We start from the raw sequence: 26,013 nt of genomic DNA on the forward strand, positions 1-26,013 counted from the left end.
CTTAGCCAGACGCAAACGCAAGTAGTGGTGTTACGTTGGTCAATAAAGCGACACAAAAAACCAACTTTTCTGTTGTATCCACTGCTTCCCAGAGCAAATTATCCAGCGCCACTTGTGCATATTTTTCAAAGCGCGAATAGGCAATCGACAATGGCATACAATTCTGGCATGCTTTCTGATATTTTTCAGGACGGTAAAAAAAGCGATCGGCTGGATGCAACAGCGGGCTATTCTGCAGCCGTTTCAATTGTACCCGAGATGTCGAAAGGAAATGCAGCTAACTACCTACAAAAGCATCGACGGCTTTCAGGTATGTATGTCCCGACCACAAATCCGGCGGGACCAGCAGCATCCGAGCCAGGTCCATATTTGCCAACCACAAGGCTTCGCTTAGGAGCCTTGTGCGTTGCTGTTATGAGTGGGCCAATGGGGCCAACTCAAGTCGTTGTGCGTTGGAGACTGGCCTCTCCCACAACACGGTTCTCTGTGGTACGATACGATCCGAAGTTTTCTTTGGGAAACATTCGATCGTACACGAGAGAAGATAGGAGGCCCTGCGTACCATTAGTCACTGAAAGGTAAGCCCACAAGTGGGTACAGGCAGGCCTTGACCGACATCGGTTGTTGAGCCAAAGAAGAAGAAGAACCATATGCTCATTTACTTTTTACTTTATCTCTTATGTTTTTTAAAAGGTTTTTTTTGTTTTACTTTTTATTTCATTTTCTAATGTATTCTTTTTCCTTCATCTAACTTCAACAAACAGTTGCTGCACAACATCCTGCGATAGCCAAGCATATAGACGAAACATTAATGTTGTATCATGCTGACCCGTTACCAAGTGATAGGCAACTGACTCAGTAACTCACGCACGTCCTTCAACGTACACATCATGAAACATCTGGTGAATGAGATTGCTGAGCAAAACGCTCACCAAACGGAATAGAATGGCGAGGTTTATATTATGTATCATGTACCTCCCTTTACGCCTTATAATGTGACCAGTGCCATATTTTTTTCTTTTGTATTACATTAGCATAGGATTAGTATTAGTATTGGATAGGTTTAGTTAGATATAAGATGTTATTGTACATAATATACGCATGGACTATTGAAATATATAATTATGTGTTTGCTAGCTCTGCTATGAGATGGGGGATCCGAAGCCCTCCGAGGGATAATACAAGCTCTCTCATCCAACTCCTATTCCGACACGTCCTCGTCAAGCAGAGTGGTAACGTGTGCTACCACATATCCAAGCTTGGGTACATGGGCTTGACCTAACCCCTTGAGCGGATGGTGGAATATGGCGAACCAGGAGGGGGTGGTGATCTCGGGAAACCGGGTGCCTGAACGTCAGGCGGGTAGCCCGACGCTAAACAAAACGGTCACGTGGGCGCGGGGCCAGTCACCCAGTCTTACGGAAAATACGACTACGGAAAGCACCAGAAATTTTCGAAAAGAACCCCACGATTCCGACCTTACTAGTGATGGGAAAAATGAATCTCAGAAGGGATTCGAATCTTCGAATCCCAATAATCCTGGATGGGATTCGAATGTTTGAATCCCAATACCAATGTGGTATAGCGTTTTATTCTAGTTTGCAGCGGTGGGGGGGGGGAGGAGTTAATTAGTTAATACTGGAATAAGAGGTCATTCTGTTTTACTCCAAATTATTTCATATCATAATTAGTACAGGTCCCCGAGATACCCAAATCTTTATTCAACATCAAATCAAATAATTTATTTAGTGACAATAACCTCTCATTAAATGCTACATTATACGAAAATTTGCTATATTTTGACTGAAAACTGCGTGATTCGACTTCCGATATTAGACACACGTGGTTTTTCTCGACCCCCATTACTAGCGTATCTTGGGAAAGCTTCTAAACCCGCTATGCAAATTCGAGCAGTTTTCTGCGTAATTTTTGGCATCGTTTTGTGTAAAAAAAATACGCAAAATAATGTGCTAGACTTCAGCCAAAACTACGATGGCCAGCGTATTTATTGCAGTTTTTGAAGGCGCGGCGAGCGAGAGAGCAAATGCGATGAGGTGTTATCGCTGGTGGCAATATGGCATAATTAGTCTTGGAAGTCCGTGTTCCCAGCAGCACACTTATCGCTGTCGTGACTCCGACCGCAAAGGTTAGTCAGCAGGAAAGGTAGCGATAGGATAACGGAAGCGTTACAAGACGTTAGCACAGATGTTAGAGTTAGAACATCTAGAACAGAGTTAGAACAGATAAGGGCACGAAGCGTAGCACACGAAGTATGGCACACGAAGCGTAGTACACGAAGCGTAGGGCCGAGCAAAGCAAGGTGCGTGAGAGCAAAGCAGGTGCGCATAAAAGTAGGTGTTCGATCGGACGATCGCTCTCTTTTGAATTATCCTTCGAATTGTACGGTGCGAGTGCGGGAGAAGATAATTGTACGATGCGGTATTATACGAGTGCGTGAATAAAAGTTGGACAAAACCAACAAGTGGTGACCCCGACGTGGTCAGGTGATCCGATAACGTGTCGCAAGTGGTGATAAAAAGTGGTGTGAAAAGGTTCCCAGGAAGTGGTGCAAAAAGGGTGCTAAGATTGTGCTTCACCGCGCTGGTGTGGCTACGAAAAATCTATTCGCAACGATTAGCGTACCGCCGCACCCCAACCGTTTTGCCGGTTACCCAACCACGTGCTATAAACATTCTGTTCCGACCGCTCCACCTTGTGGTGCTGACCGCTCTGAGGTCCACCGACAAAAACCGACACCGGAGGCACGTGCTAAGTGTCCATCCCCCCGGATCATCCGCGCAGCGACCATCGAGGGAGACGTTCGATTGCTGGTGCCAACCGTGCGCTACACCATACATGGGAAAGATCGGTGAGCTCGTTCCTTTTTTTTTTTTGCTTTGTTACTATTTTATTTTTTTTTCACGTGACATACTTCCGCAATTGCGTACAGTTAGGCGAATTGTAAAATTCATACAGTGAACATTTTTTTTATATAACACCATAAATATTATTTACCTGCCTTGTTCAAGTCATCTATGACACTCGCACATTTTTTTTATCAAATTTCAAAAATATTTTAATTTTTTTTTATATAAAATTTTATACATATATTCTTTCGCGATTATCACATTTATATATCAATAATTTTGTATCATTCGTGTCAAGTGAGCATACATATATAGTTTACTTACGAGTTTAGACAGGGAGTAAAAACATTGTAAGGCCGAAGATGAAGACGAACGATAGCGATGGAGACAGTGCTGGGCACAGGGAAATTCCACAGCAATCCCCAGTTTTGGCACCGGGTCGACCTCCAGTGACGGAGACCAACCAACCAACCCTTTAGAAATCGAAAGGATTTCGACCAGACTACCTAATTTTTGGGAAGACGCTCCGTCCGCATGGTTTGTGGCAGCATGGGATGGCAGCATGGGATATCCTTATCAGCGGAATTCGAAGTTTCGAATGTGACTAGGGAACGTACAAGGTACTCATATGCACTGAGTGTGCTTCCAAAAAACATTTTGGCAAAGATAATGGATATTGTTTCGGCTCCATTACCTAGCAACCCTTACACACACCCCAAAAGCCAGTTATTAGATAGGCTCAATGTGAGTGAGGAGCACCGTATTACCCGACTCTTGTATCATGTACAAATGGGTGACCGAAGTCCGTCGGATTTTTATCGACATATGGTCCAACTAGCCGGTGACTCAACAAACCTCACCACGGAGCTTATCCGTAAGCTTTGGCTATCAAGGCTGCCCAAAACAATCGAAATCTCGCTAATTGCAATAGGCAGCCGGGACATCGGTGAACTTTTAAAGGTGGCAGACAGGCTGTGGGAAGCAACCCAAGCCGGCGCGATTTCGTCAATCGCAGGGCCTTCCTTCAAAGAAACATCGGGTGAGAAACCCTCTAACGAAATGAATACCATGCGGCAGGAAATTGCCGAATTGAGAGACATGCTAAAAACGATCTCGGTACAACCAGATCGTAACAATAGAGGACGTCAACGAAATCGATCATCGAGTGGCAGTCGTTCAAGAACGCCGTCACACGTTCGAAAACATCCAATGTGCTATTTTCACTTTAGATTTGGTGATCAAGCACGAAGATGCCAAAACCTTGTAATTTTTCTCAACAAAAAAACTAATATGCTCAACGGTAGTGGCGGACAACCCAAGAGCAATATTCGACTCCTATCGCCTTTTTATAGAGGATGAAATGACAAAATTCACTTTCCTAGTGGATACAGGAGCCGATGTGTCCGTCATTCCTTACAATTTGCTAGGGAAAGTAATCAGACAGGCAGAACACTCACTTATAGCAGCTAATGGAAGCCCTATTGCTACCTATGGAACAAAGTTGTTGCAACTAAGCGCCTTGGCCTGAGGAGAGTATTTTCTCATTGTTTTATACTAACCGAAGTAAATCGACCGATAATAGGAGCTGATTTTTTGGCGAAAAACGACTTATGGGTCGACCTCAGAAGGAAAATGTTGATCGATCATCTTACGGGACAAGAAACGATCGCAACTATTGCTTTTGTGGACACGCCAACTCCGAAAAATTTTATAATCGACACAAATGGTTTTGCGAATATTTTAAAAGAGTATCCATCACTGATGGATCCGCCGGATTACAAGAAACCAGTCAAACATTCGGTAGTCCACCATATAGAAACAAAAGGTTCACTGCCGTTTGCCAAACCCCGCCGTCTCGATCCAATAAAGTTGAAGATTGCTCAAGCGGAATTCCAACACATGTTGGACTTGGGAATCTGTAGAGTATCATCGTCGTCAGCTTCTTCACCATTACATATGGTACCCAAATCCGATGCAGATTGGCGACCATGTGGCGACTATCGACGGTTGAATGCTATCACAATTCCAGATCGATATCCGATCCCGCACATACAAGATTTTACAATGAATCTAGATGGTTGTAATTTTTTTACAAAGTTAGATATCGTGCGGGCATATCACATCATACCGGTAGCCGAGGATGATGTTCACAAAACGGCGATAACTACACCGTTTGGGTTGTTCAAATTCTTGAGGATGCCCTTTGGTCTCAGAAATGCGAGTCAAAGCTTCCAACGGCTAATGAACAACATTTTCCACGACCTAGATTTTGTATTCGTCTACATTGACGACGTTTAGATCGCCAGCCCGTCACGTGAGTCCCATTTAGAGCACGTACATATGGTTCTACAACGTTTAACGGACCACGACATAAAACTCAAGCCGTCAAAATGTGTGTTTGGTGTTAATAAAATCGATTTTCTAAGTCACACCATTTGTGAAAAGCGAATAAGTCCAACCTCGGATAAAATTGAAATAATTTGCAATTTTCCCTCACCAACTACTGTAAAACAACTTCAAAGAATCTTGGGAATGGTAAACTATTACCATCGCTTCATTCCCAATGTTTCACACAAGTTAAGAACGCTACACCAACTGGTGAAGGAACACAGCAAAAAAAGCAAAAAAGAATTCCTATGGTCAGACGAATGCGAGGAGGCCCTAAAACACATCAAAAGTGAGCTATCGAACGCCACCATGCTGGTGCATCCTAAGTGTGACGCCATTTACACACTGACGACTGATGCATCCAATTTTGCCGTTGCGGCAGTTTTGCAGCAAGTCAACCAGGGAATGCCGGAACCTCTTGCGTTTTTCTCCAAAATGATGACGCCCACGGAACAGAGGTACTGCACATTCGACAGAGAATTGCTTGCAATAACTCTAGGAATTAAGCACTTTCGACATTTCCTAGAAGGCAGAATATTTACGGTCTATACTGACCATAAACCACTAGTCCATGCCCTCATGTCCAAAGCAGAGAAATCGCCGAGACAAAGTAGCCAACTAGATTTTATTTCGCAATTCACAACGGACATTAAATATATTACTGGCGAGAGTAATGTCGTTGCTGATGCCCTATCCCGAATCGGAGAATCCGAATCGATCACAGAAATTTCCTACGAAAATTTTGCCAAATATCAACAAATAGATGATCAGCTACAAAAAATGTTAAAAGATAAAATGGAAGACTCCAAATATAAATTGAATGGGCTGATTCTCGATAAGAACAACCTAATGTTTGAGTCATCCACAACTGGACTCATGGGCAACTGGACTCGGGCATGTCAAGGATGTCAAAAGGCAAAAGTTGGTCGACACACTCGTTCCCCGTTAGAAGCAATAACCATTCCAAAAGGAAGGCTTGAGCATGTGCACATGGACATAGCAGGGCCATTACCACCTTCAGAAGAAATGACCTATTTGTTAACCATCGTGGATCGGTTCACTCGTTGGCCGGAGTGTTATAATCGGGGCGACTATGGGCTTCGAACGACGAGATCCGTTCGCCGCGGTTGTCAGAAGGCGCTCACTTGGCGCTCAGTTTTAAAATAACGTACCATTGAGAGACCGTAAGAAGCGCGCGAAAGAATGAGTTCTACCTGCCGGGGTCGAACGTTCCCGTTTGTATGGGGAGAAATCCGCGAGGTTTTGCGCTGCGGATTTGGAACGAATGTTGTTTTCAATGTAACGTTTTGCTTCAAATTTTGCTTTAAATAATTTAAGTGAATTGAACTTAGAGGTATGTAACATTTTGAAAATGTTTTGTGATCTTTTTCCAATAAAAAAAGTTTTCATCAGTTTTGAAAATGTATATAAAAAACATAAAATATATCGGAATATAAATATACATACAAATATCTCTAATAAAAAAGTTATATAAATATATATATATATAATACGACTTTTGACGTTTGACGTTTGACGTAATAGTCGCATTCATATAGCGCTCCGTGTTTTTGGCAAAAATTCACGCTATTCATCATATAAGTTTTAGTTTTTGGGAATACCATTACATCCATAAACATCATCGCGATATTGAAAAAAAGTTCAACCGTGCCAACTCTCGATAATCTCGTGCTAATTCGCTTTCCAACCTGGTCGCGCTTTCGCGTATCCCTGCCGTCATCGCTACAATCAACATTGCTGTCATCATAGCCAAGATACATCGTTCCATAATAATGGCAAACATCTGCAACTCTTGCACCACGGAAATCACGGAAGCTTTCATTAGCTGTTGCTTACGCAACTCTCCATTCCATTGGCGCTGCTCTTCTATACCCGCAGACTTACTCCAGCGCATCTCTGAATACAAACAAATTCACTGGTGCTGCAGTGGCTGTAACAACGTTTTGTTGAATTCGCGCACCAAATTTATTAAGAACGCAGCCATTCAATCTGGTTTCCAAACGGCTTTAACAACAGTTGCTGAGAGCATTAAATCCGTAATCGAACCATTAACAAACGAGATTAGAACTGGATTCGCACGTATGACTCAGCTCGATCATAATACGCTACGAAGTAGTCACCCACCCGCAAAAATTCGCCGCACAAATCCATCGAAACGATTGTTTTCTGATGTCATAAACGACAACCGTTCAATGTTTACATTTCGTGCTACTTCCATCAACAACCTAAACAATAATTGTCAATACAAAACTACACAGCCTATCGATGAACCCAACCGTAAGATTCGCCCACCACCCACAATCACTGGCACAAAAAAGACACCGCATCATTCGCGATCAAAATAGTTCCTGCTCAACCTTCGGTGCAGAAATGTGCTTTGTACATTTCCCGACTTTCTCCGGATACCACCACTGACCAAATTGTTCAAATGGTCAAGCAAGCTTTATCCATCGAAGACGTCACAGCATATTGCCTTGTACGCCGGGGCACAAACACAGCAACACTCTCATTCCTATCATTCAAAGTGTTAGTGCCTGCTTCTATAAGAGAATGTGCACTCTCCCCGGACACCTGGCCAATTGGTCTATCGGTGCGTGAATTTGTTGATTACCGATTGCAACAACCAACTGCAAATTTTCGCCTACACACACCTATGGGACTTTCATCCCCTACAACCTTTTCTGCGACACAAAATACGCGATCACCCCAATCGCCGAACCGAACAATCCTGTCGGCACACACTCCACGAGCCTCACCCACACCGCAAACGAACTAAGTAGTGCTTGTGTGCGTGCACATTCTGCTCCACCGAATCCTGCACTAATCTCTTACGTCACGCACACACACACGCATATTTATCAAACGAGGACGGCACTTGAACACAAGAACACGGAATCCGGCTCACCTTTGATTAAAAGTGATTGCTCTCACCTGAATATTGCTCCTGCATCAACGAATGAATGCGCTCATATTCTTACCAATAGCAAAATAAGCTTTCACACAAATGATCACGAATCCGTAACAAATCATGAGCAGAACGATCAAAACGATGCCGATCCAACACTCACACAAATACGTGGCGCTAATGTCAACCCAGCAGGGTTTGCCTCCACTATTTTTCGACAAAATTATTCTTGCATATCTGAGCTTTCCGTGTATTACCAAAACACCCGAGGTCTACGGACAAAACTCTCGAGTTTCTTCAGTGCATCTTCAAGCTGTTCTTTTGATATCATCGCGATCACAGAAACCTGGCTCAAGGATGACATTGCCTCGTCTGCACTCTTCGATGACCGATATGATGTTTTCCGAATGGACCGTAACTCCTCAAATAGCCAGAAAACCCGAGGGGGAGGGGTACTGATTGCGGCTAAAACCATGCATCGTCCCTCAGTAATCACTGTTGCGAGCTCATCAACCGAAAGTATCTGGATCCGCATGCGTGTTGGCACTTCATTCGTAATAATCGGTACCGTTTACGTTCCACCGATTCTTAGTAATAATACCGAATATGTTGCTGCTTACTGTTCATCACTTATGGAAATTTCTGAGAAATATCCACAAGACTCGATCCTCGTGTTGGGAGACTTCAATCAACCAGGCCTTTCTTGGCTATGTGACACTTACGGTTCTCTACGTGTCAACATTCCGAGATCCCATGTTTTTTTTTAGTTTAGTTTAGTTTAGTTTATTAATCGATGGACTATGAAGCCCTCTCGAGTCAAAATTTGTTTACAATACATTACATTAGATAACGAACAGAACATTTATATATTGTTATTGTTGAACGCATTCCGAACACTTAAAAGTGAAGTCAGTTCCGTTATCGTCATTCCAGGCTCATAAATATCGTTAGCTGAATTTAATAGACGGCACATACAAAGAAGGGGGTTGCGAGAGCCAAATGTTGTTCGGGTTTCAGCGACTGCCAGCATTGGTCGGCGACGGAGTATTCTGGCAGGAACATACAGGTGAATCCTTGAAAGCAGCTCGGGACAGTCGATGGTTCCGTTTAAGATTCCCGTGATAAATGCTAGTCTGGTGTGCTCAACACGTTCGGCGAGAGGCGGGTTTCCAAGCAGCAGACACCTAGTTCTGTAGTCGAGACGACGCGGCCAATCACGAAGGGCGAAGCGCGTTGCCTTCCGTTGAATGGACTCTAGCCGCGCAAGTGCCCGAGTAGATGCTGGCCACCAAACAATGCTAGCATATTCCAGCAGTGGTCTGATAAGTGCGCAGTACAGTGTCTTGAAACACATAGGATCACGAAGCTCGCGCGTCATGTTTATGACCAAGCCAAGTAGACGATTGCCACTAGCGACTACTTGGTCTATCTGTTCTTCGAAGGAGAGTTTAGCATCTAAGAGAACTCCTAGATCCTTTACACAGTTCACTCTTTCGAGGTTCTGACCATCAAGCGTATAATTAAACAGCGCTGGAGCTCTTGAACGGCTGAATGAGATTATGGCGCATTTATCGATACAGACGCTTAGTGCATTACGCTTGCACCAGGAGACAAATTCAGTCAAAGTGGCTTGAAGTTGAAGATGGTCCTCGGGCTCACGGATTTCACGATAGATTTTAGCATCATCTGCGTAGAGTAGGCAACTATTATCCGGGAGTGCCGTGCACAAGTCGCTTATGTAGAGCAGAAACAACAGAGGCCCCAGGTTGCTGCCCTGGGGTACGCCGGAAGAGGCACCGATAGATCTAGATTGATGGGAGCCCATTCTAACTGCATATGAACGACCACATAAATACGATTTCATCCACTTTACCAGGGGTGGTGATAATCCAAGTCTATCAAGTTTTGCCAGAAGAATGTTGTGGGACACACTGTCAAAAGCCGCCTTAATGTCCGTGTAAATGGCATCAACCTGCATACCATCATCAATGGACTTATAACAGCCGCTAACGAATTGCATCAGATTTGTCGTAGTTGATCTCTTAGGCATGAATCCATGTTGGTTAGTGCTGATGTATTTGCCGGCAGATGCCATTAATGGTTCATAGATGAAGAGCTCGAACACTTTGGCGCAGGCAGCTAAAGAGGTAATACCTCGATAGTTCACTGCTTCGTTTTTGCTGCCCTTTTTGTAGATGGGTGTTAGCCAAGAGACCTTCCACAGTGATGGAAAGGTTCCTGTGCGCAGAGATTCGTTAAGAATCTTAGTTAAAACAGGAGCTACCGATACGGCACAACGCTTGAGAATTATCGCTGGGATACCATCTGGCCCCTCGGAGTATGACGACTTTAGACGCTCGATTTTTTGGGTAACCAGGGTCTCGGTGACGATAGGTAGCGTGACATGAATTGCATCAGCCGGAGTGTTCACGAGCGCGGAAGCAACAGCCTCCGGAGGTGTGATGTTAGAGATGAAGCTATCCTCGAAACGCGTGGCGAACAGTTCACAAATATCTAATGGCGAGTGTGCACAATTATCCTTATACCGAATAGTCCCGGGGAGGCCAGTTGACTTGCGCATGTTGTCGGCAAAGCTCCAAAAGCGGCGAGGATACTTTCGCAAGCTTCGTTCAGTGTGGCGTATATATCGACGATAGCAGACTCTATTATAACGTCGATAAAGTGCATGAGCACCATTGTAGTAAAGCCGACACGGTGTGGATCGATTAGCGCGTAAATTGTCATAAGCGGCTCGCTTTGCTTTTTTTTAGGGCATGTAATGTGCGGTCGCCCCACGGCGGTCCGCGATGGGGATTTTAATAGGAGCACATTCACGCAATGCGGCCCGCATAAACTCTGAGAAATCGTTCGTGGCATGGTCAATGGATGTATAGTTTGAGCATTCAAAGGATTGGTTGAAGGAGCAGATCAGTCTCTTGAGTTTAGTAAGGTCAGCACGTGCGTAATTGAGCTTTATTTCCGTAACAGTGGTAGCGTGATTCATAGACGATGCTGTGATTTCCAAATCAAATTCGAGCGGTGGGTGATAGCAGTCTATTGGCAGCAGCGGGTGCTCGCTGACGCGTATGAGCGAAGAAGTTGCTGCACTTGACCAATTCCCGTATGCAAGGTCTAAAATGCGCCCCATAGAGTTAGTGTTGTTATTAAGTTGGTAAAGCGCATTCTGGTGCAGTCCATCGACGAATTGGGCGCTACGAACTGAACTAGTATGAGGTTCAAAAAACACAAAAGGGGTTTCATGATTCGATTGCGCAGGCGACCAGGAAAGAGCGGGTTGGTTAAAGTCTCCCACGAGCACGAATCTGTCGTTTGGACCTAGTGTGTCGCAAATGCTGTTGACGGTGTCCAGTAATGCATTTATTTTTCCTTCGTCCGTGCTATGGTTGGGAGGAAGGTAGGCAGCAGCAATGAATAATCGGTACGTCGGGAGCTGAATGCAGATGCAAGCGAATTCAAGTGTTTGCGCAAGCACTGGAAGCGCATGAGAGCGGAGAGCGGAACTCACCGCAATTAGTACTCCACCGCCTCGAGATAGAGAGCTGTTTGCGGCATTTCTATCGCAACGATAGACACAGTGCGCATCGCCAAATAGGAGAGCTGTGGGAAGGCTGGGATCGAGCCAAGTCTCAGTGAGTACCACAACATCATAGTCCGCTTCTAACACAGTTAAACGGAACTCATCAGCTTTGGATCGTAAACCTCGCACATTCTGATAGTATACAGTTATAGACGTGGAACGGACATTGAGTGGTATGCGTGTGTAAGTTGGTGCAAGGTCATCGGTGAGAGATCGTGTCGTTGACGTGTTGTTGTTTCGTGTAAACAAATGACTAGTCAGATTCAGTGGCACAGTGCCTTTTGAGGAAACAGTTGTGTGATTATTACTTAAGAAAAAAGTGTTGAATAGTAGTTTGGTGCATTTTAACGGTGTTTGGTGTGGCTGTAGTTGTTTTTGGTGGAACAGGCGATATTAAGGTACAATTCATATCGGGTGATAATTGTACGGGGTGCATCGGGCTATGTCGAACAGGTATAGGTGTGTTTGTGTTGGTGAGATCAGGACGATGGTGAGACGGCCTTTGCGGGAGTGAGATAAACTCACGCACACCGAGCCCGACCGGCCAAGATCCTGCGGTAAGTGCTTTATCTCGAAGAGCAGCGATAATTCTAACCTTAAAAGTTAGTGAACTAACCGAGCTAATGGTTGTTCCCGCTTTCAGCAAACTAAAAGCGATGACGTCCGTGGTGTCCAACTGTGATTTTACCATCGACACTACCTGGTCAGCGGTGACGGTTTTGGCTAACCTAGATAGATGTAGCCACATATAGTTTGTTCTTGGTAGTTGTGACACGGTTGGGATCGACGTGGTGGTGGTATCGGTTCCTGTTATTATTGGTGGTAGTGAAGGGCGATTTCTTTGGTGAGTATTGTTGGTGTCTGTATTTACAGGGTATAGTGGAGCATTGTCAACAACAATGGCTTCCGTGGATGCAACAACGTCACGGAACAACCTTCTACGCTTTCCACTCGGGAGGGCATCTGGGGGCGGTACGTTGAAGTGTTCGCTAGGAGCTTGGTGAGCCGCGGCAAAACTGGCAAAGCCCTCACGGATTTCGTGCATCACATGCGGGACTAAAGCAGCTTTCATCACCTCGACAGCGACAGTAAGAGCCGCCTGGAAGCCGACCTGCATACCCGTTGTTTTGACTGCTTTACTATGTGGGTTGCCAAGAGCATTCGAACACCCTACACAGCTCCAATGAAGAGATGCCGTCCGTTTTACCTCTTCGATCACAGTGAAAGGTAATTTAGTGCACGCTGAGTGATATACAGCATCACAGAACGAGCACATAATACCACACTCAAGCGATTCAAGTGGCACAGAGCAGTCACAACAAACTCCCTCCATTTTAGTTGCCGTTGCAGATAGATGCCACAGGACTCAGGAACAAACGCAGGAAATACAGCAAAGTCAGGAATGGTTGTGACGAACAATTGAAGGCAGGACTACCAGAGACAGCTTAAGTCACAGCTAAGCGGCAGTTTGACGAAAATAAGATGAAACGACAAAATAATTCACGGATTTACGCGGAGCACAGTGAGAAACACACTCTGTCGTCAGCTGTCAACTGTCAATGTATCCCCAGCCTGCTCCCAACTGCTTGATACTCTCAGCTTTGTGGGACTATCTCAGGTCAATAATAATGTAAACAATCATGGGTCTTTACTTGATCTTATATTCGTGAGCCCGCGTATAATTGAGAATGGTATGAGAATTTTCCGTTCCATAGATTGTTTAACTGAGGAAGACCGATATCATCCGAGCTTGCTGGTCAATATTACACTTCCATCAACAACCCAGACTGCTACGGAAGTCACTGGATCGAACAGCCTGAGACATCTCGATTTTAGAAAAGCTGATTTCCCAAAAATGATTGACGCTTTTTCCAATACTGACTGGTCATTCCTTAATTCTGATAGCAATCCCACCTTATCAATCGATTCGGCAATCGACTCCTTTCAAATCAAGGTTGGTCTAGTCCTTCACAAATGCTTCCCTACTTTACAAGAGCTCGCAGCTTCCGGTCCCCCGTGGGGCAATATAGAATTAAAAAGACTTAAATCTGCGAAAAATAGAGCTTTACATTGTCTCGTAAAGTCTAATCTTCACTCCGACAGACTATTGTTTAACACTGTTAGTGGCAACTATAGAAGATTCAATAGGCATCTGTATAGAATCTATATCAACAAACTTCAACGAAGTATATCCACCGATCCGACTAAAATATTTTCTTTCGTTAACCGTAAGAGGAAAAATGCAAAAATCCCGTCAGTAATGTCACTAGACACCGAGAAAGCCTCAAGTGAACTTGAAATCAGTCAGCTCTTTGCCAAAAAAATTAGTTCAGTTTTCGACCTTTAATCTTCGTCACCAATTAATATTGCAACTGCCCTGCAGCACACACCCGCGGATGTTCTAGATATGTCTATAAATGATATTGTCATCACAAATGAATCGGTAGAAAATGCAATCAAACAAATTAAACCCTCATTTATCCCGGGTCCGGACGGGATTCCAGCAATAGTCTTACAGAAGTGCTCAACTTATCTTTCAGAGCCACTGGTTCATCTGTTTAAGCTTTCTCTGCACAGTTCTACATATCCTACTATGTGGAAGACTTCGTGGATGACACCCGTTCATAAAAAAGGTCCGAGACATGTTATATCTAATTATCGTGGCGTAACTTCCCTATGTGCATCAGCAAAAATACTCGAAATTCTTGTCCAGGAAGCGTTAGTCAGGGGTGGCTTGAATTATATCAGTCCAAGCCAGCACGGATTTGTTCCCAAACGATCGGTGTCGACCAATCTCGTTCAATTCGTGTCTGAATGCCTTACGGCAATGGACGGCAAGTCACAGATTGATGCAATTTATACTGATTTCATGTCAGCATTTGATCGGATTAACCATGACATACTCCTTGCGAAACTGAGCCGGCTTGGCTTTCATAATAATCTAGTCATATGGTTAAAATCATATTTAAACCAAAGATCATACTGTGTTAAAATCAATAAGTGCTTGTCCAATGTGTTCGTTAGTTCGTCCGGTGTACCACAGGGAAGTAACATTGGCCCAGTATTGTTTATCCTATTTATTAATGATGTTGTATTTGCGCTCCCAAATCAATGTTTGCGTATGTATGCGGACGATATCAAGATTTATGCGACCATTAGAAATGATTCGGACAGCTCGACACTCCAGCACAGCCTAGACGAATTTAGCAATTGGTGCTCTGCGAACTTGCTATCCTTGTGTGTCAATAAGTGTTGCGTGATTAGTTTTACTCGTAAAAAAGACCCTATCAAGCGAGACTATAACCTTGACTCGTGTATAATCCCACGTAACATAGAAACTAAGGACCTCGGCACTATTCTTGACACATCACTCTCCTTCCGTCAACAATATTCGTACGTCATCGACAAAGCATATCGGCAGCCTGGTTTTATTCATCGTCTGACATCTGATTTTAATGACTCTTTCTGTTTAAAACAACTGTTCGTCGCCTTAGTCCGATCCGTACTTTAATTTCATGTTGTAACATGGTCTCCACACACTAACAACTGGTCCACACGAATTGAGCGAATTCAGAAAAAATTCACAAAAATAGCTATAAGAACCTTACGGTGGAACATGGACCAGCCTCTAACCTATCAAACTAGACGGCTTCTTCTAGGATTGCAGTCCTTAGAGAGACGTAGGGAGGTAGCACAAGCAGTTTTTGTAGCAGAATTAATAAAAGGCGAAATTGATGCTCCCGAGCTTCTTCTTAAAATAAATTTGTACGCTCCTGACCACGCACTTCGTCCTCGAAATTTTCTGATCAAAATAGACCGGGCCCGTACTTCCAGAGGAGCTCATGATCCAATTATTTCAATGTGTAAAGCTTTCAATAAGTTCTACTGCTTTTTTGACTTCAACATTACAGTTGCCACGTTTAAATTTCATGTCTGTTTTCAAATATATAGCAAGTAAGGTTATTTTTAAGTATTACTTTATTTAAATATTGCAAAGGCCCCTGCGCGCGCCACGCAATTATCTTCAATACATAATATATCTCAATATATTAAATAATATCAATAAATAATATATATATAGGTATAGAAATCCAATACCAACGGCCAAAAAAATCAAAAATCAAAACTTAACCATCCTTGGACCGTAGATATAAACGTCTTTAAATGCTTGACAGTTGTATCTCATGATTCTCATTCTCTCAAGAGCGTAGAACGGATTTCGTCGTTCGAAACAATTCGTTTTACAATTCGTTTATTTCGCAAATCTTCAAAAGCTTTAAGCGGGGTTTTAAAAAATGCGGTATCCCTTGCACGGTATAAAACGTAGAGAGCTAACGTGACCTACGCGCGTTCCTCTTATACCATTTTGTCCCGCGATGGCCGTCGGGCCATCGTTACATCGCGATCATTGCCCTTTTTCCCCGATCTTCGAGAATGTCGACTGTCACTTTGGCGCTCAAGATCCTAACCCCAACACAACCCTGACAGCCGTTTGTTTACCTAATTGGTATGACAGCCGTTTGTTTACCTAACTCGTATAATCACGCGGTTCGTCGGCACGGTTACAAATGTAACAAACATATTAACACTTTAGATTGCAAAAATAACAATGAAAACCTCGATTTATTCACTTGCACAGTTTGTGTGCTCCGCACAGTTTGTGTGCTCCGCACAGTTTGTGTGCTCCGCACAGTTTGTGTGCTCCGCACAGTTTGTGTGCTCCGCACAGTTTGTGTACAATCCGCACAGTTTGTGTGCTCCGCACAGTTGTGTGTTCCGCACAGTTTGTGTACAATCCGCACAGTTGCATACAATAACTGTGCGGAGCACACAAACTGTGCGGAGCACACAATAACTATGCGGAGCACACAAACTGTGCGGAGCACACAATAAAACTGTGCGGAGCACACAAATTGTGCGGAGCACAAAAATCGTGCGGAACACAAAAAATGTGCGAAGTGTGGCACCACAATTTTATAAACTGTATTTTATATTACTGTGCTGTGTGTGCGTGGTGGCACAGTGCTACTTGACTCATCACTATTTCCACTGCAGCTACCTTGCACACCAGCGTGCTGCTGGCGTAGTGTTGCAGTTCACCCTTATTAAAATCTACCATGTTGGCAGAGTAAATATTCGCCTCCGTTGAAAGGCAAGGTTCCGTAAAGGCAGGCACCTGTTTGAAAAACGCGTACCCCTGCACCGTAACGTCCTTGCCTGTTTTTGTGGTCGTTTCGTAACGGACCACCTCGCCCGAGTTGGTCATAAACCATTGATCGCGAAAGTTTTTTCGCAGCGCGAAGCCCTGCGGCACGGTCGTTATGGTGTCGACACCAACCGTGCGCACCGATGGTTCGTCCTCCGGTTTGTTTTGCTGACGCTTGGCAACAATGACATGTTGCAGTTCCAGCAAACGATGGACCGCTTGTACCAGGCTGTGCCTGCCGGAATGCATCAACTTTTTGAGGTCATGCAAAAATGCCTCAAAAATGAAGGCTGATATGTTTTTTAGTCCATCGAACCTGCAAACTTCATTGTAAACGTGCAGCAAGTTATGCACGTTGCTATTCATGAGAACCGGGCGGGCTGTACAGATCTCCATAGGCTGCCACAAACCTATGCAAATATGAATCAGGCAGTTCCCATTTAGCGCGATGGTATGTGGTGAACATAAACGTCACAGCCAGCATCAACAACATGAAGTGTTGGTACGCTGCATCGTTAAGTCTATCCTTCAGAACAACGAAACCGGCAACCAGCAGAAACATCCTATACTCGGAAGCATTCCAGAGATGGATGTATCGCAGGTCGCGCAGTTTACGTTGGTAATCTGAAGGCAGCCTTAACAGACGCAAGTGCGCCGACACTTCACGTTGCTGGTGACGTGGCAAGTAACAAGGTACGCTAGGGAAGCCATTTATTTATCCACAAATGTAGCAACTTTGCATCTACGCCCTTGAATATTAGGTGCATGTCATCGGCTGACACAAAATCGTCGACGATATCGCAACCTAACAGACTCGTTCAGGGCGTAGGGTTGCTGACATGTATTGGATATTTGTCGTCACAAAAATCCTTGTGGTTCCGATGCGGGCATTGTTCATCATACTTGAAGTACATCCGGTGTCCATCCAATTCACCAACGTTTGTGCACTTCATGCAGGCGCTGTACGCATCCCGCTGCGCAAAGCGATCGAAAACTTCTCAACTCAAACTGCAAACATATTTCACGATATCGCCGAAATATAGTTTGAGAAGTTTTCGAACGCTTTGCGCAGCGGGAATTTTGAATGCGAAATATTTCATAGCCATGCGCTGTGAAATATGTTTGAAGTTTGAGTTTGAGAATTTTTCGATCGCTTTGCGCAGCGGGATGTTACTAATTTTACAACGACGTTTTGTTAATGCATTTTGTTGAAAAAAACAACATTTCTTGCATTTTTTTTTGGTGCTAGTCGAGATCTATTTTTTGAATAGATCTGTACCGTTTTAGAAAAAAGCCTTTCACATGGAACGGATTTTCTGAGAATGCATAAAGTGTTCATGGCAAGAGTTAAATAATGATGGATAAAGAACTTCATGTTCTTTCCACCATCGAAGCGGATCATTTGCTTAGACAATATTATCAACGCTTAAATATTGATCTAGTTCATTCTCAGCTATTTGTCTTGGTTTTTTGTAGTTTTGAGCTCCCTTGCTTTTTAAATCACCGAAAAGCATGTCCACATCCTTGCTTACCTTTTTGACTACTTTTTCGGCTTCTTCTGCGGGCTTTTGCAACGGAAGCAGCTCAGATATAATCGATTAACATGTGTTTTTGAATTTTTCCACATTGTCTTGAAAGCCAAGTTGTTTAATCCTAGGATCCAAAATCATAGTTTTAAGTACCTGCTCATTGCAATGAAAAATTATCAGCTTATTTTGTAGACCTTAAATGAGCAAAGCTAATAAATTTTGAACGTTTTCACCTATATCCTCATCATTTCTAAACTGTGATGATTTGGTTAACAGCACATTGCATAATAATCCCACGTGTAAAATAGTGATTTATTTTTGGGGGTATACAATATTTGAAGCAGAATAGAAATATTTTAGAACCCTCACAATTTGTTCAATTACTTCCCAATTATGAGAAGTTCCTTTCGACGGATTGAATATTTCTTTAACGCCACTATAATCGGTAATTGATTTAAATGCCCTTCCATACGCATATTTGTGAAATTTTTTTATGCTAAATATTACCGCTAATGCCTCTCTATGCACTTGTGCATAATTCATTTGCGCTGCAGTTAACGTGGATGATGCAAACCCTATTGGTTTTTCTTCACCATCGGTTATATGGGATAAAATTGCTCCTACACCATAAGGACTAGCATCCACTTGCAATACCAACGGTTTGCTCTCATCATAAGGTACTGATTTTTCGACTTATCGAAAGCTATTTGACACTGCTCCGTCCATTCGAACTTAGTTTGTTTCCTCAAAAGGTTATACAAAGGATGTATTAAATTTGCTAAATTGGGTATGAAGCGATGATAATAGTTCACCAACCCTAAATAAGCTTGCAGTTGCGTTACATTCTTTGGAACGGGTGCGTTAACAATCGCTCTCACTTTAGACTCGTTAGGATGAATACCCTTGTCTGATATTATATATCCTAAATAGTCAATACTGCTTTTGAACAAGACTGATTTGGCTACATTGATTTTTACATTATCGTTAAACCATGAGTGCTTTTATTGAACTGACCATATAATCTTACACTAACCTGAGCCATAACACCGATCTCACTAACACCTAGTTACATGCTATAATTACGCATATGTATATATACTACAATCATCTTCCAGTTTGTTGGTGCGGGGAAAACCATGTCAATTGGTAGCTTTGCCAGTGATGGATCCAATCCGGAAAATGCAACATGACGCCCCTCACCGATTTGAAGCACAAAGTCTACAAAGGTTAGTAAATCGCTGGCATGACTTGCGTCGGGGGTCGATCGCACTCGCATGTTGAGAGTTCGCTGCTTGATAAAGTGCTGCCGCGCTTTGCTACGCTTGATGCACTGATCGATTATCTGTGTCTCCGTTCCCTTAGCTACAATCAGAAGAATCTGACGGAACTCACCTGAAAGCAGCATAACTTTACCTCCGAAAGGCCGCCGAACACCGATGATACCTTGAAGTGTGCGATTGACTGCTTCAAGTGCGTACCGACTGGCCATGGAAGCTTCATCCCATATGATGAGCGAAGTCTCGCGTATTAACTCTGCTAGTTTAGACTGTACGAGTATAGCACATTTAGAACGATCGTCCAGATCGAGTGGTAGCTTTAAGGACGAATGGACGGTTTTACCACCGCTAAGCAGCAAGGCGGCAATCCCGCTCGACGCTGTCGCTAGTGCGATTTTATCTTGACGACGCGTATATCCAAGAATTGTTTGTGGAGTCCAAAGCAATTTTTAGTAGGTCAAATACCCTACGTTGGTCCTCATCCAGCAGATTTACAGCAGCAAGTGTATTATCGAGAACGCTCGCAGAGTAGTTTCGTTCAGCGGCGATCAATGAGTTCGTACCGTTATTGATTGGGTACTCTTGAACGTGAGGATAGTCGGCGAGCTGCGGCATATTCGGATAGCACGTCCGATCCTTTGGCGGTGTAGCACGTCGAAGGAAGTGATCAATTTTGCTGAGGGCACGAAATGCACGAAAAGTCACAACAGTTTTATCTATACTCTTCGGCTTCCGACAATCCGTATTTTACAGCCAGCTATTTAGTGTTAATTTATCGCAAGATACTTAACCCCTGTAATAGATGTACATATCTCTACGTCAATATGACAATCATATTTGTGGGATAGCCACGGATTGTAAGGAACAACATGTCGGTTGTCAAGCTGTACCCCTTTCTTCGTTACGGTGCGTCCGACGTACCGACGACGGTATTCTGGGAATCCGTTATCGCTGGCATGCGTTTGGTCGCAGAAGGGTTTCGGGTAACGTTTCGAACAAACCCCGTCCTTCATATACGGAGATTGCCGATTGTTGTTTGTTGGTCGGGTCCGAGATTTCAGCAGAAACGAATTTATCATAATCATCCGGCGTCTGAGGCTTGTCGTCATCCCCGAGAATAAGTAGTAGATGCGCATGTGGCAATCCGCGCTTCTGAAATTCTATAACGTACTCATATACGATTTCCAACTCGAGACGTGAGATCGGGGCGATCGGACGCATGATGACCTGGTTGGAGATTTTCCGTGATCTCAGGCCACTTGGGATTGCACGTGATGGTTATGAAAAGATCGCATCCTGGTACTGTGCTCGCAATACCTTCGATCCGAGAGTGCAGACGGATTGGAATGTTTTGGCATGAACCTACTGACATTCGCTCGTACGCGTGCTTAAATAACCCCGCCAAAGAGTTGTGGTCTGTGAGTACACGTTGTAGGATCGACATGATGGACCGATCCAAATCCGCACAGAAAGACATATTTGTCTCCTGCATTGCGTTGTACTGGTTAGCATCACTGGAGTCTTAAAAGTATAACTGAGCAAATGAAGGTACACGTCCAGGTAGATTTGTCAGGGAACTAATGCGGTGACATAGTGCTCCCTGGATACGGTAATTATATACCCCACCAGTAGCAACAGTTTCGTCTTGTCGTACGGGGTCATTAGCTCTGGCCGAGGCGCCCATCGACGTGAAAGCAAACGCGTTGTGTACTTACGGATGTCCTTAATAAAGGTGGTATTGTTGAATAATTGAATCAACTCTGGTGGAGGTCGGTCGAACGATGACAGTATCACCTGGCCACTGTTGCAGCATACTGTAGGTGCTTCACCAGGCCACTTACGCGCACTACAATGTGCACAGCTCCGTTGTGAAGCCGATGGCGTTCTGGGTGGTTGTAGTGCTCATGATAACCCAATCCAACACGCATCGTGCTGCTAACATGTCGCGCAATGAGCCGACGCTGCCGAGGTGCTTCGGTCTCCCGTCGTAGTCGCAAGTTATCCGGATTAAAATGCAGCATAGAAGGCTGCTGCGGCAAAGATGGCGCAGCTGATGGTTTAGAAAGCAAAGTCTCCGGTTGTACAAGGGTTTGCAATTGTAGATTACGGCGATGCATAGCTTCCAGCTTACGTGCAAGTCGTCGTTTTTTTCGCAGCAGGTGTTTCGTTTGGTCGAGGGGTGGCAAACTCACCATCCAATGATACGTCCAGGTCAGAGCCAACATTGATTGCGTTCTGTCCTTGTTGTAGAGCAGCAGTAGATGTTGACATGGAGCCCGTCCTCTACTTTGATACATCCTCCAAGGTAGATTCCCTTACTCGTTGGCGATGGCGGTAAAGCGCTCTGTTCATTCGTGCAAAGCGCTTCCTGCGCTCACCCTCCGTTTTCGAACTGGAGAGCATGATTTTTTTTTTGGCGGCGCGGTCTATTTGGGGATTGAACCCATGACGGGCATGTTGTTAAGTCGTACGAGTTGACGACTGTACTACGAGACCGGCGGAGAGCATGATATATCGCCCAAATTTCTGCTTCAATCGCTTCTTCCTGCCTAGTGCTTAATGTGCCTCCGACTCCGTTCATGATGAGAACATTTTTTTTGTTTTGTTTTTTAAACTGTTTTACCAAAAACATTGAAAAGGCCAAACATGGACACACTGTACACATGCACATAATCAACACACAATGGCTAAAAATAAAAATTAAACACCAAGGGCACTAAGAATCTTACTTGCAACTGCAGCTTTTCTTGCGCAGCTCTAATTGTTCCTCTTAAGCAGTTCAATGTGTAATGTGTTCAAGAAACTAACTGTTAACATATGGCATCCTTTGATCCCAGTCAACAGTATAATACTAAGGTGGCTAGATAGAGTACAGTTGGGTTGTTAATTTGGTAGCCATGATGGATGGAGTTTTCTATGAAGATTGACAGGTCCGGAGTTATGAAATGTCCTTATAATAAACTTTGAACTTTGTATAAAACATTGGGCTGCATAGCTGTCAAATGAAGAATTGTTAAAATAAATTGGACGGATCAACCTGTAGTATTTCTGGATATTGGAGAAAACTGTGCATGCTGCGTTGTTAAACATTTTGAAATTTTGTGAAATTTTTATTAAAAAATTAAACAAACCATGTAAAGTATCATATTTTATTTATTAATAGATAATAGAAAGGACTATCAAACATCCGTGGTGGATGAAACCTGCACACGCAACGTAACTTAGCAACGCATGTTGCTAAACGAGCTCTGCTCTCTCTCTCTCTCTCTTTCTCTCTCTCTCTGCTTTCTCTCTCTCTCTCTCTCTACATTGTAGTGATAGGAAAAATGAATCTCAGAAGGGATTCGAATCTTTGAATCCCACTCCTGGATGGGATTCAAATCTTTGAATCCCAATGTGGTATAGCGTTTTAGTCTAGTTTGCTACGGGTGGGGGGAGGTGGGGGGAGAGGGTGAATTAGTTAAAGTTGGAATAAAAGGTCATTCTGTTTTAGTCCACATTATTTCACTTTGCTGTTCTTCATCATAATTAGTTCAGGCCCCTGCGATATCTCACGATATACATATGCGATATACAAAACGAAGTAAGAGGGTACCGCTCACGTTACGCTCACGTTACGCTCATAGGTGAAACGATTGCTCACTATAGGATCTTCCTGTACGAAAAAGTTACTCACTATATAGCGCGTGGCCACGGGGCTGAAAAAATGTTGAAAATTTTTTCAACTTTGTCAAAATTGCTTGTCAACTGCAAAAAAGAGCTTTTCTCGTGGCCGCACCAAAAACATACACAAGAGCGAAAAAAAGCTCCAACATCTGAATATCATCGATATTATGTTTAAGAAGTACTAAATAGGTACATAAATCAATTAGAATCATGCATTTTAGCATTATTATCATAACAATGGGTCACAACTGCGCCAAATAGCTGTTTGTTTACGCTTTTTCACGAACGTCAAATTTTGACAAAAGTTCAAAAAAGTGACAAAAGCTCACATTTTGAAAAATTTGTCAGCATTTTGTCACTCCCATGGCCATTAGCATTTAACACTCCTGGACATCCAAGGCTGCTTGGTGCACAAATAGTATTGCAGAAGGTGGGACACGGGTCAATAATAAGCCGTGACAGGATGGGAAACCCTGACCCAATGTCATATGAACATGACATTTCATAGTAGCAAATCGATAAGTTCATAAATACTAAATTAAATTTTGGTGTGTCATATGCGGTTGTAAAAATGGTCAATGATAGCGGAATAGTTAAAAATCTTCCTTGCCACAACAACCGTTGTCGGTCAAGGCCTGCCTGTACCACAGCGGGTCTTAGATTTCAGTGACTTTTTGATAGCCTATAGCAGGATAATAGTCAGTCATACGTATGAGGACACGGTCCATATTGTTGGAAATGTTGTTAAGTCGTACGAGTACCACGAGCAGTGTTGTTAATTGTCGACATTTTTTTTATGATATTCGCAGTAAGCGGGTGTAAAAATCATTTTTTGATCATGATATTCATGGTTACCATGACACGACTTTCCAAAAGCGACAATCATTTGTGCATTAACAATCAATGCTTTTGCGATGACATGATTGCAAAAAATGTAGAATGAATGTCATTTGACATTTTTCAGAGAAAATCCAGAACTGCTTAATCGTGCATTTACCGATACTAAGCCATTAGACCACTTGATATTTTCACTCAGTGAACCAGGAAAATGGTGTTCTCTTACAGGAGTATAGAAATTCACGCGAAAACACGAAAAAAGGACCCATTTTCGATGAAGATCTAGTTCACTTGAGGTACGGCAAAATCAAAAAGTCAAATAATTGTAGCAGAAAAAATCGTGTCAAATGATATTTTTTTCCGTGATTGTCGAATGAATGCGTGGATCTAGACTGCGATGCTTCAAAACGTATCATTTTGTAAAATTTTATGTCGACGACTATCACCGTTCGCAACACTGACCACGAGTCCAGCCGATACCCAAAATACTGAGAAAGAAACTGGACCACGATTGCTAATGTGATGGATACAGAAAAAATTACCCCATATTGTAGATACGACACAATATGGAAGGGCTATGAACTGGGATAAAAATTGGATGGAAACCTGTACCAAAATCACGGTCTTAAAGAGTATTAGTAAAAAGATAACAGGATTGCTTGCAGTATGTTTGCATGAAAACCTTTAAATGTGCCCTGCAGTCAGTATAAACGTCTAAGGTTATGTTGCAAAACCCTGCAACCGGGCCAAATAAACTAGTGAAAGCAAACTAGATCTATTCGGCGTTATTAATCATCTTCTACATCTTCTAATCTTTTGGGGGGTACGATAGATACGGACTTAAACATATGACGGGTATGTTCTTGACTGTACCACCGCACAGCACCAAACATTTACAAGTATTAGGACTGTAACATTTAAAAAAACCAGTAGCCAATTACAAATAACCAAATAAAATACTAGAAATGGTTGCAGATTACTACATAATACAGATTAATAAATAAGTATCACGTAGCCTTCAGAATAAAAAAACGTAGTCTGTTTACTGAATAAAACACAAGGAAAACCTATGTATACGACTACCAACAATTTGATTTTACTAACAAACAAACAAATAAATAAATAAATAAATGAATAAATAAATAAATAAATAAATAAATATAGGCATAAATAAATAAATTAATTAAGAAACTAATTAATTAATAAATAATTAATAAAGATAAAAATCTAATTTACAAAAACCAAGTAGCCAATTTGGCTTCGTAGCCGTTAGCTAGCAAATAATTTAATAAATAGTTCAATAAATACAAATGTATGTATTTATATCATGTAAAATGTAATGATATAAATACTATCGGCACTAACACAACAAAAATAAAACAAATAAATGATATGTCTCAATAATCGATTTTCATGAGAATAGATAATGTACAGACCAGTTCAATATTTTAATCATTTTTTGCGCCTTTTCCATGTTGATTTAGATGTTTTCGCTTGCTTTTCATAAAATTTTTGGTACTACTTTTTAAATTAAGGAAGCGCATTCTAACAATCATTCTTTGTTTGGCAATGGTCCGTATTATTTCGATTGGTAGTTCAATTATCTGGTTTTAAATATTTTTCGAAATTTAAGACAACAATTTTTTTAGTCTTACGAAAGTCACGATCCGGATGCATTTAAAAAAAATTCCATTCGATTAACTAATGATAAAAATGTGG

General features: G+C 42.8%; 1 long non-coding RNA gene across 1 annotated transcript; it reads left to right on the forward strand.

Moving 5' to 3' along the window:
- Positions 1 to 11,019: 11,019 nt before the first annotated feature.
- LOC120904535 lies at positions 11,020 to 13,722 on the forward strand. The gene is made up of 3 exons (XR_005739784.1): positions 11,020 to 12,336; positions 12,423 to 13,006; positions 13,118 to 13,722. It is a non-coding gene; the product is annotated as an uncharacterized LOC120904535 (long non-coding RNA).
- The last annotated feature ends 12,291 nt before the right edge of the window (positions 13,723 to 26,013 follow it).

The sequence above is a fragment of the Anopheles arabiensis genome, chromosome 3, assembly GCF_016920715.1.
Source record: "Anopheles arabiensis isolate DONGOLA chromosome 3, AaraD3, whole genome shotgun sequence".
Classification (NCBI taxonomy): domain Eukaryota; kingdom Metazoa; phylum Arthropoda; class Insecta; order Diptera; family Culicidae; genus Anopheles; species Anopheles arabiensis.